We start from the raw sequence: 13,155 nt of genomic DNA, 5'->3' as shown, positions 1-13,155 counted from the left end.
ATGTACCTAACTCCCATAGTACTCAACTCTCACAGTACCCAACTCCCAAAATACCTAACTCCCAATGTATCTAACTGCCACAGTACTTAACCCCCAGAGTACTCAACTGCCTCGTACCTAGGTAAGTACTCCATGCTTGTTCCCTGAGAAAATATCTAGAAATAGCTATGACTGATGGAAGACCAGTGCCTGACGCCTGCAGCAGCTCCCACAACAGGGCCTCGAGGGGCCACTTTGGTTCTGATCCTGCACTGGAGCTTTCTTCCTGCAGAAGAGAGCGTCTCATCTGTCCCTGCCTCTGAGGAATGGGGACCCCTTGGGAGGGTCTCAGCGCCACCACCGCCTGAGCTTCCCGAAGCCCCCACAGCCCTGGCCAGCCCTGCCCATTGCCGGCTGGGAGGAGGGACCAGGCAAGCCAAGGACCATGGACCTCACGTTCTGCTGCAGAGCCTGAGGCCGGGTCACCAGCATGAGGCCTCTGTGATGCTGCTGTGGTCTCAGAGGCCATCGACTGCATGCCCGGGAGGTGGGAGGTGACTGTGATGGCCGTCGACTGTGTGCCCGGGAGGTGGGAGGTGACCATCGGCGATGGCCGTCGACTGTGTGCCCGGGAGGTGGGAGGTGACCGGCTGTGATGGCCGTCGACTGCATGCCCAGGAGGTGGGAAGTGGCCATCTGTGATGGCCGTCAACTGCGTGCCCGGGAGGTGGGAGGTGACTGTCTGTGATGGCCTTCAACTGTGTCCCCAGGGGGTGGGAGGTGACTGTCTGTGATCGTCATTCCTCAGAGGCAGGGAAAGATGAGGTGTCCTCTTCTGGGCTCCAAGGTGGGGCAGGGGCCAGGGAAGCAGTTCTCAGGGCCTCTGCACTCCCCAGGTGGTCACCAAGTCCCTCTCGCTCAGAAACCTTCAGTGTTCATTAGAGCAAAGGCCATGATCCCTGAGGGCCAGCAGGGTCCTACCTGCCCTGTGCACGGCCTCTGACCCTGCAGGGTCCTCCCACAGGCCTGGCCTGCACCTGCTGCCCGCTGAGGGCTGCTTCCCAGGAATTCGGCTTGGTCCGCACAGGCGAAGCATGGGCCAGGCAGTGGGACTGCGCTTCTCCTTGCCTTTCCTTTGCATAGCTGGATCTCCTCCAACAGGCTGTCCAGTTTGTTTAGCTGTTGGGCTAAGGGCTCATGCTCTCTCTTCCCCACTTGGACATAAGAGGGACCAGGTAGGAATCTTTGTTGCCTCTGTTTACTGGTGAGCCCTGAGCCCCCAGAACCTGCCTGATGCCTTATGAGCCCTCCTCAATATCTGACGCCCTGCAGCCTCGGGGCCCCAGAGACATCCCCGGGGCAGGTTCGTCCCCACCACCTCTGCCCCTCCCTTCCCAGCTCCAGGTACTGCAGGAGACCCCTACCATCTTGCTGATGGGGGTCAGGGAGTGAAGCTCCCTCCTGAAATCTGGGGCAGCTTGGGGGCAGGTGAACCACCCCGGGCTTCTGCCTGTTCCGGGTTGCATTTGAGACTCATCAGAAAGGCCAGGGCGGCCAGAATGATGTCCTCCCTTGAGGCGAGAGAGGCCACCTGGGGCACGTAGTGAAAAGTTACCTTTGTCCGTGATGAGCACATGGAGGGGGTCATTGTTGTGGGTCTTTGCAGAACAGGTTTCCATACACCTTGCCCACACAGACCTGAGGAGGGTCCTTTGGGTCCGCAGTCAGAAACAGTGTGCCTTTGTGTCTACGGAAATATCTTATTGCAAAAGCAAGTTATTACAAGCTCAGCAAAGGAAATTGGAGCATTTTCAATACCTCCTGGAGGAAAACGCTGTCAATGGTTTTCTCCCTGTCCTGTGGTTTATAAATATCTGTGTGTGATACACTCACTCATGATGTGAGATTCAACTCTGTGCATGATATTTACTAAACATCATGTCTCGTCTGCACACTATGTCCCTCACAGCACTAGTCACAACAGCAAAGACATGGAATCAACCTACATGCCCATCGTCGGTAGACTGGATAAAGAAAATGTGGCACATGTGCACCATGGAATACTATACAGCCATAAAAAGGAACCAGATCATGTCCTTTGCAGGAACATGGATGGAGCTGGAGGCCATTACCTTTAGCAAACTCACACAGGAACAGAAAACCAAATACTGCATGTCTCACTTATAAACAGGAGTTAAATGCTGAGAACACCTGGGCAGATAGAAGGGAATATAAGACACTGGGCCTGTCAGAGGGTGGGCGGTGGGAGGAGGGAGAGGGTCAGGAAAAATAATTAATGGGTACTAGGCTTAATACCCAGGTGATGAAATAATCTGTACGCAAACCCCCATGACACACATTAACTTCTGTAACAAACCTGTACATCCTGCACATGTGGCCCTGAACTTAAAATAAGTTTAAAAAATTAAAAAATAAACATTATCTCATGAGGAGTTTCTGTTTATTAAATGTTTAGATTGTTAGGTTTGAATTTTTATTTAATTTTTCTTTCAAATACCATCCGGAGTGTGACATCGAAAGCCCTCTGCACCAGCGGCACCCTCGTTGATTGTGGAAATTCACGGCAGCCTTGGCTTTCATTTTCCCCAAGAAGCCTTGCTGGGGTGGACGAGCTGCACCTGCGTCTTTCTCCAGGTGGATGAACTTTCAGGAAGCGGCACATCCGCGGAACAAACCCCTGCCCAGAGCAGGAAACGCAATGTTCCAGAACCCCAGCAGCCCGGCTCCCTCAGCCCCATCCCACTTCCAGAAAGGAGCCACTGTCTCGAGCTGGACGCTGCAGGTGGCTCGCTGTTCCGCTCAGAGCTGTCCAGGCCTCGCAGCCTGGCTCGCTGTGCCTGCTCCAGGTCCACGGCTGCAGCTCCTTCACGGCCCCATTGCTGATGGTAGGGGTCCCGTTTGCGCCATGAGGATGAAAGCCGCCGTGGACGTCTGTTCCTGCCTTTCGCACATTCACGCCCAGAGTTCTCCGAGGTAAGCGCCCACGAGGGGAGGTGCTGCCTCCTGGGGCGAGTGTGTCCGGCCGGAAAAGTGCAGGCAGGTGATTTCCATGAACAGTCCAGCTGGTCACCCTGGCCCTGCCCCTCCACCCACACCCACCCCTGGCGTCCAGCCTTTCCACCATTCAGCCACAGGATCTCCGTGCTTTGAATTCTGGTTTTCCTGGTGGCCAGGGATGCTGGACATCATCTATGGCTTTCACGGGCCATCGGCTGCCCGAAGGAACGCCTGTCCACATGCCGTACGCTACTGATGCTGACTTCTTCATGGGGATTTCAGGACTCTCAACATATTCCAAAATGTCCTGTTCCTGAAACATCTGCCCCTACTCACAGCCTTTCCTCCCCCACCGTGACATCTCCCTCAACTCACGGCCTGTCCGTCCTCTCCGTGACATCTCCCCCGACTCAAAGCCTGTCCTTCACCTCCACGACATCTCCGACTCACGGCCTGTCCTTCCCCTCCACGACATCTCCCACAACTCATGGCCTGTCCCTCCCCTCCATGATATCGCCCCCTGCTCACGACCTGTCCCTCCCCTCCACGACATGTCCCCCTACTCACCGCCTCTCCTTCCCTCCACGACATCTCCCCCTACTCACAGCCTTTCCTTCCCCATGACATCTCCCCCTGTTCACAGACTTTTCTCCCCCCACGACATCTCACCCACTCCTCAGCCTTTCTTCCCCTCATAACGTCTCCCCCACTCCTCAGCCTCTCCTCCCCTCATGACATCTCCCCCACTCCTCAGCCTTTCCTCCCCTCATGACATCTCCCCCACTCCTCAGCCTTTCCTCCTTTTCCATGACATCTCCCCCACTCCACAGCCTTTCCTCCCCTTATGACATCTCCCCCACTCCTCAGCCTTTCCTACCCTCATGAGGTCTCCCCCACTCCTTAGGCTTTCCTCCCCTCATGACGTCTCCCCCACTCCTCAGCCTTTCCTCCCCTCATGAGGTCTCCCCCTACTCCTCAGCCTTTCCTCCCCTCATGACGTCTCCCTCACTTCTCAGCCTTTCCTCCCCCCATGACGTCTCCCCCACTCCTCGGCCTTTCCTCCCCTCATGACGTCTCCCTCACTCCTCAGCCTTTCCTCCCCTCATGACGTCTCCCCCACTCCTCAGCCTTTCCTCCCCTCATGACGTCTCCCCCTACTCCACAGCCTTTCCTCCCCTCATGACGTCTCCCTCACTCCTCAGCCTTTCCTCCCCTCATGACGTCTCCTCCACTCTTCAGCCTTTCCTCCCCTAATGACGTCTCCCCCACTCCTCAGCCTTTCCTCCCATCATGACGTCTCCTCCACTCCTCAGCCTTTCCTCCCCTCATGACGTCTCCCCCACTCCTCAGCCTTTCCTCCTTTTCCATGACGTCTCCCCCACTCCTCAGCCTTTCCTCCCCTCATGACATCTCCCCCACTCCTCAGCCTTTCCTCCCCTCATGACATCTCCCCCACTCCTCACCCTTTCTTCCTCTCATGACATCTTCCCCACTCCTCAGCCTTTCCTCCCCTCATGACGTCTCCCCCAATCCTCAGCCTTTCCTCCCCTCATGACGTCTCCCCCACTCCTCAGCCTTTCCTCCCCTCATGACGACTCCCCCACTCCTCAGGCTTTCCTCCTCTTCCATGATGTATCCCCCACTCCTCAGCCTTTCCTCCCCTCATGACATCTCCCCCACTCCTCAGCCTTTCCTCCCCTCATGACGTCTCCCCCACTCCTCAGCCTTTCCTCCCCTCATGACGTCTCCCCCACTCCTCAGGCTTTCCTCCCCTCATGACATCTCCCCTACTCCTTAGCCTTTCCTCCCGCCATGACGTCTCCCCTACTCCTCAGCCTTTCCTCCCCCCAATGACATCTCCCCCACTCCTCAGCCTTTCCTCCGCTCATGACGTCTCCCCCACTCCTCAGCCTTTCCTCCCCTCATGACGTCTCCCGCACTCCTCAGCCTTTCCTCCCCTCATGACGTCTCCCCAACTCCTCAGCCTTTCCTCCCCTCATGACGTCTCCCCCACTCCTCAGACTTTCCTCCCCTCATGACGTCTCCCCCACTCCTCAGCCTTTCCTCCCCTCATGACGTCTCCCCCACTCCTCAGGCTTTCCTCCCCTCATGAGAGCTCCCCAACTCCTCAGCCTTTCCTCCCATCATGACGTCTCCTCCACTCCTCAGCCTTTCCTCCCCTCATGACGTCTCCTCCGCTCCTCAGCCTTTCCTCCCCTCATGACGTCTCACCCACTCCTCAGCCTCTCCTCCCCTCATGACGTCTCCCCCACTCCTCAGCCTTTCCTCCCCTCATGACATCTCCCCTACTCCTTAGCCTTTCCTCCCGCCATGACGTCTCCCCAACTCCTCAGCCTTTCCTCCCCCCATGACATCTCCCCCACTCCTCAGACTTTCCTCCCCTCATGACGTCTCCCCCACTCCTCAGCCTTTCCTCCCCTCATGACGTCTCCTCCACTCCTCAGCCTTTCCTCCCCTCATGACGTCTCCCCCACTCCTCAGCCTTTCCTCCCCTCATGACGTCTACCCCACTCCTCAGACTTTCCTCCCCTCATGACGTCTCACCCACTCCTCAGCCTTTCCTCCCCTCATGACGTCTCCCCCACTCCTCAGGCTTTCCTCCCCTCATGACAGCTCCCCCACTCCTCAGCCTTTCCTCCCCTCATGACGTCTCCTCCACTCCTCAGCCTTTCCTTCCCTCATGACGTCTCCTCCACTCCACAGCCTTTCCTCCCCTCATGACGTCTCCTCCACTTCTCAGCCTTTCCTCCCCTCATGACATCTCCCCTGCTGCTCAGCCTTTCCTCCCACCATGACATCTCCCCCACTCCTCAGCCTTTCCTCCCCTCATGACATCTCCCCCACTCCTCAGCCTTTCCTCCCCTCATGACGTCTCCCCCACTCCTCAGCCTTTCCTCCGCTCATGACGTCTCCCCCACTCCTCAGCCTTTCCTCCCCTCATGACGTCTCCCCCACTCCTCAGCCTTTCCTCCCCTCATGACGTCTCCCCCACTCCTCAGCCTTTCTTCCCCTCATGACGTCTCCCCCACTCCTCAGCCTTTCCTCCCCTCATGACACCTCCCCCACTCCTCAGCCTTTCCTACCCTCATGACGTCTCCTCCACTCCTCAGCCTTTCCTCCTATTCCATGACATCTCCCCCACTCCTCAGCCTTTCCTCCCCTCATGACATCTCCCCTATTCCTTAGCCTTTCCTCCCGCCATGAAGTCTCCCCTACTCCTCAGCCTTTCCTCCCACCATGACATCTCCCCCACTCCTCAGCCTTTCCTCCCCTCATGACGTCTCCCCCACTCCTCAGCCTTTCCTCCCCCCATGACATCTCCCCCACTCCTCAGCCTTTCCTCCCCCCATGACATCTCCCCCACTCCACAGCCTTTCCTCCCGTTATGACGTCTCCCCCACTCCTCAGCCGTTCCTACCCTCATGACGTCTCCCCCACTCCTCAGCCTTTCCTCCCCTCATGACGTCTCCCCCACTCCTCAGCCTTTCCTCCCCTCATGAGGTCTCCCCCTACTCCTCAGCCTTTCCTCCCCTCATGACGTCTCCCTCACTTCTCAGCCTTTCCTCCCCTCATGACGTCTCCCCCATTACTCAGACATTCCTCCCCTCATGACGTCTCCCCCACTCCTCAGCCTTTCCTCCCCTCATGACGTCTCCCCCACTCCTCAGGCTTTCCTCCCCTCATGACAGCTCCCCAACTCCTCAGCCTTTCCTCCCCTCATGACGTCTCCTCCACTCCTCAGCCTTTCCTCCCCTCATGACGTCTCCTCCGCTCCTCAGCCTTTCCTCCCCTCATGACGTCTCCCCCACTCCTCAGCCTTTCCTCCCCTCATGACGTCTCCTCCACTTCTCAGCTTTTCCTCCCCTCATGACATCTCCCCTGCTCCTCAGCCTTTCCTCCCACCATGACATCTCCCCCACTCCTCAGCTTTTCCTCCCCTCATGACATCTTCCCCACTCCTCAGCCTTTCCTCCGCTCATGACGTTTCCCGCACTCCTCAGCCTTTCCTCCCCTCATGACGTCTCCCCCACTCCTCAGCCTTTCCTCCCCTCATGACGTCTCCCCCACTCCTCAGCCTTTCTTCCCCTCATGACGTCTCCCCCACTCCTCAGGCTTTCCTCCCCTCATGACATCTCCCCCACTCCTCAGCCTTTCCTACCTTCCTAACGTCTCCTCCACTCCTGAGCCTTTCCTCCTTTTCCATGACATCTCCCCCACTCCTCAGCCTTTCCTCCCCTCATGACATCTCCCCTACTCCTTAGCCTTTCCTCCCGCCATGACGTCTCCCCTACTCCTCAGCCTTTCCTCCCCCCATGACATCTCCCCCACTCCTCAGCCTTTCCTACCCTCATGACGTCTCCCCCACTTCTCAGCCTTTCCTCCCCTCATGACGTCTCCGCCACTCCTCAGCCTTTCCTCCCCTCATGACGTCTCCCCCACTCCTCAGCCTTTCCTCCCCTCATGACGTCTCCCCCACTCCTCAGCCTTTCCTCCCCTCATGACGTCTCCCCCACTCCTTAGCCTTTCCTCCCCTCATGACATCTCCCCCACTCCTCAGCCTTTCCTACCCTCATGACGTCTCCTCCACTCCTCAGCCTTTCCTCCTTTTCCATGACGTCTCCCCCACTCCTCAGCCTTTCCTCCCCTCATGACATCTCCCGTCCTCAGCCTTTCTTCCCCCCATGACGTCTCCCCCACTCCTCAGCCTTTCCTCCCCCCATGACATCTCCCCCACTCCTCAGCCTTTCCTCCCCCCATGACATCTCCCCCACTCCTCAGCCTTTCCTCCCCTTATGACGTCTCCCCCACTCCTCAGCCTTTCCTACCCTCATGACGTCTCCCCCACTCCTCAGCCTTTCCTCCCCTCATGACGTCTCCCCCACTCCTCAGCCTTTCCTCCCCTCATGAGGTCTCCCCCTACTCCTCAGCCTTTCCTCCCCTCATGACGTCTCCCTCACTCCTCAGCCTTTCCTCCCCTCATGACGTCTCCCTCACTCCTCAGCCTTTCCTCCCCTCATGACGTCTCCTCCACTCCTCAGCCTTTCCTTCCCTAATGACGTCTGCCCCACTCCTCAGCCTTTCCTCCCCTCATGACGTCTCCTCCACTCCTCAGCCTTTCCTCCCCTCATGACGTCTCCCCCACTCCTCAGCCTTTCCTCCTTTTCCATGACGTCTCCCTCACTCCTCAGCCTTTCCTCCCCTCATGACATCTTCCCCACTCCTCAGCCCTTCCTCCCCTCATGACATCTCCCCCACTCCTCAGCCTTTCCTCCTCTCATGACATCTCCCCCACTCCTCAGCCTTTCCTCCCCTCATAACGTCTCCCCCACTCCTCAGCCTTTCCTCCCCTCATGACGTCTCCCCCACTCCTCAGCCTTTCCTCCCCTCATGACGTCTCCCTCACTCCACAGTCTTTCCTCCCATGACGTCTCCCCCACTCCTCAGCATTTCCTCCCCTCATGACGTCTCCCCCACTGCTCAGCCTTTCCTCCCCTCATGACGTCCACCCCACTCCTCAGCCTTTCCTCCCCTCATGACGTCTCCCCCACTACTCAGCCTTTCCTCCCCTCATGACGTCTCCCCCACTCCTCAGCCTTTCCTCCCCTCATGACGTCTCCCCCACTCCTCAGCCTTTCCTCCCCTCATGACATCTCCCCCACTCCTCAGCCTTTCCTCCTTTGCCATGATGTCTCCCCCACTCCTCAGCCTTTCCTCCCCTCATGACATCTCCCTCACTCTCCAGCCTTTCCTCCCCTCATGACGTCTCCCCCACTCCTCAGCCTTTCCTCCCCCAAGACGTCTCCCCCACTCCTCACCCTTTCCTCCCCTCATGACGTCTCCCCCACTCCTCAGCCTTTCCTCCCCTCATGACGTCTCCCTCACTCCTCAGCCTTTCCTCCCCTCATGACGTCTCTTCCACTCCTCAGCCTTTCCTCCCCTAATGACGTCTCCACCACTCCTCAGCCTTTCCTCCCCTCATGACGTCTCCTCCACTCCTCAGCCTTTCCTCCCCTCATGACGTCTCCCCTACTCCTCAGCCTTTCCTCCTTTTCCATGACGTCTCCCCCACTCCTCAGCCTTTCCTCCCCTCATGACATCTCCCCCACTCCTCAGCCTTTCCTCCCCTCATGACATCTCCCCCACTCCTCAGCCTTTCCTCCCCTCATGACATCTCCCCCACCACAGCCTTTCCTCCCCTCATGACATCTCCCCCACTCCTCAGCCTTTCCTCCCCTCATGACGTCTCCCCCACTCCTCAGCCTTTCCTCCCCTCATGACGTCTCCCCCACTCCTCAGCCTTTCCTCCCCTCATGACGTCTACCCCACTCGTCAGCCTTTCCTCCCCTCGTGACGTCTCCCCCACTCCTCAGCCTTTCCTCCCCTCATGACGTCTCCTTCACACCTCAGCCTTTCCTCCCCTCATGACGTCTCCCCCTACTCCTCAGCCTTTCCTCCCCTCATGACGTCTCCCTCACTCCTCAGCCTTTCCTCCTTTTCCATGACGTCTCCCCCAATCCTCAGCCTTTCCTCCCCTCATGACATCTCCCCCCCATCAGCCTTTCCTCCCCTCATGACATCTCCCCCACTCCTCAGCCTTTCCTTCCCTCATGACATCTCCCCCACTCCTCAGCCTCTCCTCCCCTCATGACATCTCCTCCGCCTCAGCCTTTCCTCCCCTCATGACATCTCCCTCACTCCTTAGCCATTCCTCCCCTCATGACGTCTCCCCCACTCCTCAGCCTTTCCTCCCCTCATGAGGTCTCCCCCTACTCCTCAGCCTTTCCTCCCCTCATGACGTCTCCCCCACTCCTCAGCCTTTCCTCCCCTCATGACGTCTCCCTCACTCCACAGTCTTTCCTCCCATGACGTCTCCCCCACTCCTCAGCCTTTCCTCCCCTCATGACGTCTCCCCCAGTCCTCAGCCTTTCCTCCCCTCATGACGTCCACCCCACTCCTCAGCCTTTCCTCCCCTCATGACGTCTCTCCCACTCCTCAGCCTTTCCTCCCCTCATGACGTCTCCCCCACTCCTCAGCCTTTCCTCCCCTCATGACGTCTCCCCCACTCCTCAGCCTTTCCTCCCCTCATGGCGTCTCCTCCACTCCTCAGCCTTTCCTCCCCTCATGACGTCTCCCCCACTCCTCAGCCTTTCCTCCCCACATGACGTCTCCCCCACTCCTCAGCCTTTCCTCCCCTCATGACGTCTCCCCCACTCCTCAGCCTTTCCTCCTTTTCCATGATGTCTCCCCCACTCCTCAGCCTTTCCTCCCCTCATGACATCTCCCCGCCCTCAGCCTTTCCGCCCCTCATGACATCTCCCCCACTCCTCAGCGTTTCCTCCCCTCATGACGTCTCCCCCACTGCTCAGCCTTTCCTTCCCTCATGACGTCCACCCCACTCCTCAGCATTTCCTCCCCTCATGACGTCCACCCCACTCCTCAGCCTTTCCTCCCCTCATGACGTCTCCCCCACTTCTCAGCCTTTCCTCCCCTCATGACGTCTCCCCCACTCCTCAGCCTTTCCTCCCCTCATGACGTCTCCTCCACTCCTCAGCCTTTCCTCCCCTCATGACGTCTCCCTCACTCCTCAGCCTTTCCTCCCCTCATGACGTCTCTTCCACTCCTCAGCCTTTCCTCCCCTAATGACGTCTCCCCCACTCCTCAGCCTTTCCTCCCCTCATGACGTCTCCTGCACTCCTCAGCCTTTCCTCCCCTCATGAGGTCTCCCCTACTCCTCAGCCTTTCCTCCTTTTCCATGACGTCTCCCCCACTCCTCAGCGTTTCCTCCCCTCATGACATCTCCCCCACTCCTCAGCCTTTCCTCCCCTCATGACATCTCCCCCACTCCTCAGCCTTTCCTCCCCTCATGACATCTCCCCCACCACAGCCTTTCCTCCCCTCATGACATCTCCCCCACTCCTCAGCCTTTCCTCCCCTCATGACGTCTCCCCCACTCCTCAGCCTTTCCTCCCCTCATGACGTCTCCCCCACTCCTCAGCCTTTCCTCCCCTCATGACGTCTGCCCCCAGTCCTCAGCCTTTCCTCCCCTCATGACGTCTCCCCCACTCCTCAGCCTTTCCTCCCCTCATGACGTCTCCCCCACTCCTCAGCCTTTCCTCCCCTCGTGACGTCTCCCCCACTCGTCAGCCTTTCCTCCCCTCGTGACGTCTCCCCCACGCCTCAGCCTTTCCTCCCCTCGTGACGTCTCCCCCACGCCTCAGCCTTTCCTCCCCTCATGACGTCTCCCCCACTCGTCAGCCTTTCCTCCCCTCGTGACGTCTCCCCCACTCGTCAGCCTTTCCTCCCCTCGTGACGTCTCCCCCACTCCTCAGCCTTTCCTCCCCTCATGACGTCTCCCCCACTCCTCAGCCTTTCCTCCCCTCATGACGTCTGCCTCACTCCTCAGCCTTTCCTCCCCTCATGACATCTCCTCCACTCCTCAGCCTTTCCTCCCCTCATGACGTCTCCCCCACTCCTCAGCCTTTCCTCCCCTCATGACGTCTCCACCACTCCTCAGCCTTTCCTCCCCTCATGACGTCTCCCCCTACTCCTCAGCCTTTCCTCCCCTCATGACGTCTCCCTCACACCTCAGCCTTTCCTCCTCTCATGACGTCTCCCCCTACTCCTCAGCCTTTCCTCCCCTCATGACGTCTCCCTCACACCTCAGCCTTTCCTCCCCTCATGACGTCTCCCCCACTCCTCAGCCTTTCCTCCCCTCATGACGTCTCCCTCACTCCTCAGCCTTTCCTCCTTTTCCATGACGTCTCCCCCACTCCGCAGCCTTTCCTCCCCTCATGACCTCTCCGCCCCCTCAGTCTTTCCTCCCCTCATGACATCTCCCCCACTCCTCAGCCTTTCCTCCCCTCATGACATCTCCCCCACTCCTCAGCCTCTCCTCCCCTCATGACATCTCCCCCGCCTCATCCTTTCCTCCCCTCATGACATCTCCCCCACTCCTCAGCCTTTCCTCGCCTCATGACATCTCCCCCACTCCTCAGCCTTTCCTCCCCTCATGACATCTCCCCCACTCCTCAGCCTTTCCTCGCCTCATGACATCTCCCCCACTCCTCAGCCTCTCCTCCCCTCATGACATCTCCCCCGCCTCAGCCTTTCCTCCCCTCATGACATCTCCCCCACTCCTCAGCCTTTCCTCCCCTCATGACGTCTCCCCAACTCCTCAGCCTTTCCTCCCCTCATGACGTCTCCCCCACTCCTCAGCCTTTCCTCCCCTCATGACGTCTGCCCCACTCCTCAGCCTTTCCTCCCCTCATGACGTCTCCCCAACTCCTCAGCCTTTCCTCCCCTCATGACATCTCCCCCACTCCTCAGCCTTTCCTCGCCTCATGACATCTCCCCCACTCCTCAGCCTCTCCTCCCCTCATGACATCTCCCCCGCCTCAGCCTTTCCTCCCCTCATGACATCTCCCCCACTCCTCAGCCTTTCCTCGCCTCATGACATCTCCCCCACTCCTCAGCCTTTCCTCCCCTCATGACGTCTCCCCCACTCCTCAGCCTTTCCTCCCCTCATGACGTCTGCCCCACTCCTCAGCCTTTCCTCCCCTCATGACGTCTGCCCCACTCCTCAGCCTTTCCTCCCCTCATGACGTCTCCCCCTACTCCTCAGCCTTTCCTCCCCTCATGACGGCTCCCCCACTCCTCAGCCTTTCCTCCCCTCATGACGTCTCCCTCACTCCACAGTCTTTCCTCCCATGACGTCTCCCCCACTCCTCAGCCTTTCCTCCCCTCATGACGTCTCCCCCAGTCCTCAGCCTTTCCTCCCCTCATGACGTCCACCCCACTCCTCAGCCTTTCCTCCCCTCATGACGTCTCCCCCACTCCTCAGCCTTTCCTCCCCTCATGACGTCTCCCCCACTCCTCAGCCTTTCCTCCCCTCATGACGTCTCCCCCACTCCTCACCCTTTCCTCCCCTCATGGCGTCTCCTCCACTCCTCAGCCTTTCCTCCCCTCATGACGTCTCCCCCACTCCTCAGCCTTTCCTCCCCTCATGACGTCTCCCCCACTCCTCACCCTTTCCTCCCCTCATGACGTCTCCCCCACTCCTCAGCCCTTCCTCCTTTTCCATGATGTCTCCCCCACTCCTCAGCCTTTCCTCCCCTCATGACATCTCTCCCCCCTCAG

Source organism: Pan paniscus, chromosome 4, assembly GCF_029289425.2.
Source record: "Pan paniscus chromosome 4, NHGRI_mPanPan1-v2.0_pri, whole genome shotgun sequence".
NCBI classification, from domain to species: domain Eukaryota; kingdom Metazoa; phylum Chordata; class Mammalia; order Primates; family Hominidae; genus Pan; species Pan paniscus.
Note: the sequence above shows the minus strand (reverse complement) of the source record.